Below are 6,522 nucleotides of genomic sequence, written 5' to 3' on the forward strand. Positions count from 1 at the left end.
CTAGGCTAAGTAGTGTGGCAACTTACATAGGTCGCAAGAGTGGTTCCTCTACTCACGAAACTGGTTCCCTTACATGCTTCACTCCTTAAAGCTCTTGCATTTATAACATATTTACCACGAAATAATATAAAACCATTCATTAAGTTATAACGAACAGCATCAGGATATTTTGCATTCTAGACTAAAGTCGAAGGGCTTGCTTCCACCTGGGTGTCATGTATGGGTGTTAACCCATTAAATAAGGACACGATATTTCTAGATGGTTTGCGATAACCACATATTTTTTTTACATCAGCTCTCACAATGCTCGCCATCGTTGCCTTCCCAATACACACTTCCGGTCCATAGACCACACCATCACACATATATGATATTTTCCCTTTTTTTAAATTTTATACATGGTATAGGGTAGACCGGGGGAAATCGGGTCAATTTTTTGAAATTCCTGAATAAGTATAAAACCAATATTAATTTACCATAAAATAATGTACAGAAATATCAGTCATACATTTATGTACATATTTACATACAAACATTAGCCAATCTTCCTTACGAATTGACATTAAACTTGATAAAAGGAAAATGAAATGTTTTGACCCGATTTGGACAGAAGTGGGGTAAATCGGATCACAAGTGGGGCAAATCGGATCAACAGATTTTCTTTACTGTTTTGACAGACACATTCCGCATAAAAACTGTTTACACTGAAAAGCATTGACACAGCGCTCATGGTACCACATTTTACAAGACTGGCACTGAATTCAGTCTCCAGCAGTGCAGCTTCTGATGTCTTTGTATGCAATTTTGCATATGTTGCAGAGAACATCTTCCTCATCATCCTGGCCTTCTTCCAAAATTTCCAACTCGGATGTGTTTTTAGTTTTTGTTCGCTTCTTCGTCTTCAGAGGTTCAATTTAGCTTTGCTTTGAACTTAATTTAACACCTGCTTCTTGCTTTTCAATTTCCTGGATTCCAAAATGTGCGATTCTCTTTTGACAGTAGCCTTAGAGAAGCAACAGTTTTTCGTTCACCTATTCTTTTTGGTGTTCATTTTTCCGGTGTTGGTAACAGGGTTCTCACTTCTTCTGTGGTGCTCCTTCCACTTACATCTTTGGCAGTGAACTCGTAATTCTATATTTACATGGATAATATTTTCATTATTTTAACATGTCCTAAACTTCAATATTATTATAAGTACTTACAAATTTTAACTAAAGTTGAAGTCATGTGCCTTAAATTCATTTTTTCCACTTATTTAGAATAGGTCTTAACTTAAAAATTGAGAAAGAATAAAGTGCTTCACAATATATAGCAAATATATGAAGCGACCCGATTTCCCAACAGTATGCAGTGACTCGTTTTACCCCAAAGGCAGCGACCCGAGTTACCCCATTTCGCACTTAAAAAAAAAGAAAAATATTATAAATCCTGTCAAACATATAGAGCTTCAGTAATGCAGAAGAATGTTAATTGGGTACATATTTTCATACTCCATTACTTAAACTACAATACTATTTCGAAATGCGAACGTAAAGGCTTATTTGAAACAAAATAAAACTTACATTGTTAAGAATTTTCCACTTCAGGACTACACAGGTTCGGGTTCATGTCGCACAGACTACCAGAATGTTGTTACAGACGATATTCGCCTTGTAGTGGACGGTTGTATAGACAGATAACAGCACTCTTTGGTAGGTTCCGTAGCCTCCAGTTCATTCTTTCGCCACAACACAGCAGATCTTGTTACGATGACCCGGTTTACCCCGTGACCCGATTTCCCCCGGTCTACCCTACATTACCCCTTTACATATAATCTGCCAAATACTTAGGCTTAATACATATTCTTCCACTGTGTGTTTTATGAGTGCCTGAATTCTCTTTATTCTTGTTTGTGGTCCCATTACTATCAGTTTTAGAATCACCCTCTGCCCACTGTTGTTTGTCAGTTTGAGAATCTTCCCCATGACCCATAATTTTTCTTGCCCCCACAATCAGCTTCCACCGCTTCATCATTGCATACTAATTCTTTCCTGTCCATTATGTTAAATGAACCAGATTCCCAGTCTTATAAAGATGTTGACAGTTTCTCCTGACAATGTTGCCCTTTTCAGTTTCCACTAGATAATTTCTGGGTCCTACTGTACTCATTTGCTAGATACGTCCTTAAAGGTCGACTCCCCACCAGGGGCGGATACAGGATTGACTTCTAGGGGGGAGGGGGGTGGCCACTGGGAGTCTGGAATTCCCCCCCCCCCCCCTAAAAAAACCGGTGACCGGTGAAGCTCCAACAGAATTTTCTTTTAATGTTAACGGGTAGCCATATAAATACCATTTACAGTTTTATAAAACTTATATGTTTAATAAAATGATAAGGACATCAATAAATTATACAAGAGTAGTTTAATTCTTAAATTGTAATTTAATCTAGTCTTAGGGAAAGTTTACTTTTATGCTTTCTGGCAAACACCTCAAGAACTTCCTCAGCTGTCTTCAAAGATACAAGATCTTGGTGTATGTGTAGTAGTGCTAGTCCGTTTAACCTCTCTTCAGTCATTGTGGTTCTTAGATAAGTTTTAAGTCGTCTAAGTGTTGAGAATGAACGTTCTGATGTACTTGATGTGTTTAGGAGAGTGCAGATGATCTGAAAAAGTACTCTTAGATTTGGCAAATCTGTTGCCAGTTTGTATGCTTGAGCAGGATGTTTTGGCATATCATTGGCTTAGATAACCACATTTGTTTACAAATATTCAGCTCTCCCTTCACAGCAGAAAAACAAGGTAAATCATCCCGGTAAAGCTGAACTACACACGGAACAGAATCTTCGAAGTCCTCTCCAAAGTCTGGTGACATAAGTTTGTTTAGTTCAGAAATTCGCGTCATTTGTGATTTTGGAAATCTGGAAGAGAGTTCGCAGATTAGATAATCTAAGAATGGTACGTAAATACTGATTCGAAAATACTCTTCATCATACTCTGCCTCAACATTTGTACGGTTTCTTTGCAATTTCACTACCCTTGAGTAGTATGTAAATGACGGTCCTGAAACAGGCGTCAGGCGGTGGTGTGTGTGTCGGTGTCCGCCATATTGGATTGTGACGTCACGGCGGCCATTTTTGACTCAAAATTCCTCAAAATTGACTCAAAATTTCCCGTTTTCGATGGAAAATTTCCTGTTTTCGAGGGAAAAATTCCCGTTTCGAGGGAAAATTAAGATTTCGAAAAACCACAAAAATCGTTTTGCCTTAAAAACCACGAAACTCCTGATATAGGCTTAAGCATCTATGTCTACAGCCTCCGATAAGCCTCTTTTAGGATTATGACGTCACCGTTGCAATTTTCGTTACGCCCGCCATCTTGAAAATCCGCAATTTTTATGTTATAAAATCGGGAAAATTTTTAAAAATCATTTAAAAATTTAAATAATCGAATTAAATAAAAATCTTAAAAACCACTGTTCGACTTAACGTTACAGTCGCCATCTTGGATTAATTAAATGTTGCATATTTCGTTACACCCACCATCTTGGTTGAGTACCATGTCATTCTTACACTTTACGTTACGACCACCATATTGGATCCTATTAATGTTGCAATTACCGTTATGGTCGCCATCTTGAAATTTAAACGCCATCTTGGAAATCCGTATTTTTTATGTTAGAAAATCGGAAAAAATTCCAAAATTCATCAAAAAATTAACTTAATAGAATTCTGATTGATTATATCGATTCCCGTCCTTGGTTCGAAACCGGTGAGGGCAAAAAATAAAAAAAAACATCAGATCCTTCCTCCACAGAAGCCACCTACAGACTGACCTACCGCCAATATCAAGGTATATATCGTTACCAACAATACCAAGGTATACATCGTCAGCTGGTATGACGTCATGTACGCCATCTTGTCTTCGTCCGCTGGAGACCGTCATCTTGTTTTCGTCTGCTAGAGTGTGCTGGCGACATGTTGATATAATTTTCTGTTCACCATACCTTTAACCTCGTCTGTTGACATTGAACTTTGTCATTGACCTTTAACTTTGACCTAGACCTTGAATTTTGACCTTGACCTTGAAATTTGACCTTGACCTTGAACTTTGACTTTGACCTTGAACCTTGACCTTGACATTGAAATTTGACCTTGACCTTGATCTTTGACTTTGACCTTGACGCCCATCATGGATCCGACATTTTATGTTCAGTACGTGCTACCAGGAGTACCTACCGCATGCTAGCGGTCATTGCCACCATAATGTTTTCGTCTGCTGGAGGACAACATCTTGTATGTACTCGTCTTACCATCAGGCTAGTTTTATTATAACCTGCTACAGTGCAATAATCATTTATTATTACTGAGGTGCCCGACATCTTGAAATTTGGCCGCCATCTTGAAATCATGTAATTATTTAGCTAGAAATGCGGGAAAAATTCCAAAAGTCTCCGAAAAAAATCAATTATTAATTTACAAATTGAATCGTTGTATTCCATTTGGAAGCACCGACAACGAAAAGGCAGCACCGCCATCGAAAAGGCAGCACATTTGGAAGCACCGACAACGAAAAGGCAGCACATTTGGAAGCACCGACAACGAAAAGGTAGCACCGCCATCGAAAAGGCAGCACATTTGGAAGCACCGACAACGAAAAGGCAGCACCGTCAACAAAAAGGCAGCTCATTTGGAAGCACCGGCAACGTAAAGGCAGCACCGCCATCGAAAAGGCAGCACATTTGGAAGCACCGACAACGAAAAGGCAGCACCGCCATCGAAAAAGCAGCACATTTGGAAGCACCGACAACGAAAAGGCAGCACCGTCAACAAAAAGGCAGCTCATTTGGAAGCACCGACAACGTAAAGGCAGCACCGCCAACGAAAAGGCAGCACATTTGGAAGCGCCGACAACGAAAAGGCAGCACCGCCAACGAAAAGGAAGCACATTTGGAAGCATCGACATCGAAAAGGCAGCACCATCATCGAAAAGGCAGCACATTTGTCATTGGCTCCAATATTCATTGACTCCAAAATTCATTGTCTCCAATACTCATCGGCTCCAAAATTCATTGGCTCCAATATTCATGGGCTCCAATATCAATCCGCTCCAATTGCTCCAAATGCTCCAATATTCATTGGCTCCAATATTCATTGGCTCCAATATTCATTGGCTCCAATATTCATTGGCTCCAATATTCATTGGCTCCAATATTCATTGTCTCCAATACTCATCGGCTCCTATATTCATTGGCTCCAATATTCATGGGCTCCAATATAGTGATGGGCAGAACGGTTCTTCTGACCGAGTCGGTTCTTTTGGATCAGTTCCGTGAAATGATTCGTTCATCTCGGTCATATCGTTCTTTTCTGTGTATGGGATCTGGCTCTTTTATCAGGTGTCGTAACTCGTTCATCCTTTAGAGTATTAGGTACGTGTTTTTGTATTTGAATTTGAACATTGCTTTCCGTAGCCAGTGAATCACAGTTGCGTATATGAAACAAGATTATTTATATTTTATTACTTTTTAAGTTACAAATATTAATATATAGGCTATTTACACTCTAGTGACAGTAAGTGTTTACATGTAGACCAACACATTTAGAGAAAAAAAGACAAAAATTTAATACTACTACTGCGATTCAGTATGAAGAGAAACAAATGAAGTACATTAATTAACCCAAAAATGGTAAGTGTGAACATTTGTAGTTACTTTCCCTGTTATTTTTAATTAATACGGTTTTTTTTTTTTTTTTTTCCAAATTTGTGTATGTGAATGTGAAAAAGCAATTTTAAACCACTACTTAACAGTTGACATTTTCAGGTATAGATACTTTTCATATTCCCCTATTTTATTTGATCAGTTATCGTTTGCTCATGTGAACATGCGCACGCTGTGATTACTAATTCTTCAGACTCCTGACGTCATGAATCATTTCACGAACGAATCAGACCGGGCGCGTGGCCGGTTCTCTCATCTCGTTCTCTCGTTCTGTCGTTCTCTCGTTCTCTCCGCGTTTTCGTTCTTCCGAATCTTTCAAGGTTCCGGTTCTTTACATTGCTAAAGCTGGATTTACACGACGCAATATGCACGCAATTTCCATGCAATCTGCTAATATTGCATTGCAGCTCACATAAAAAATTCTCAGAATTTCACACGCGATGCAAGCTACGGCGCAATATCTGAGAATAGATCATGCTCTATATTTTGATGCAAGTTGCGCAGAACAAGCACTGTGATTGGTCGTTCTCTGTAGTAAATTTACGCGCGTAGTTGTAAACATAAACAAAAGCAAGCACTTTACAAACATGGAATGGACACCCGAGTGTGTTTTGCGGCTCTTGGATGAATATCAAAAATATCCAGTTCTGTACAACACAAAATCGCCAAATTACCATAACAAACATTTGCGTGAGAAAGCAATACAAGCTGTGGCCACGTCTGTGTCGGAATTACGTGTAAACACGACCACAGAAGATGTAAAAAAACAAGTTTAGAAATCTGCGATCGTGCTTCATCAGATAACATTTACATCATTGTCAGTGC

This window comes from Bacillus rossius, chromosome 3, assembly GCF_032445375.1.
Source record: "Bacillus rossius redtenbacheri isolate Brsri chromosome 3, Brsri_v3, whole genome shotgun sequence".
NCBI classification, from domain to species: domain Eukaryota; kingdom Metazoa; phylum Arthropoda; class Insecta; order Phasmatodea; family Bacillidae; genus Bacillus; species Bacillus rossius.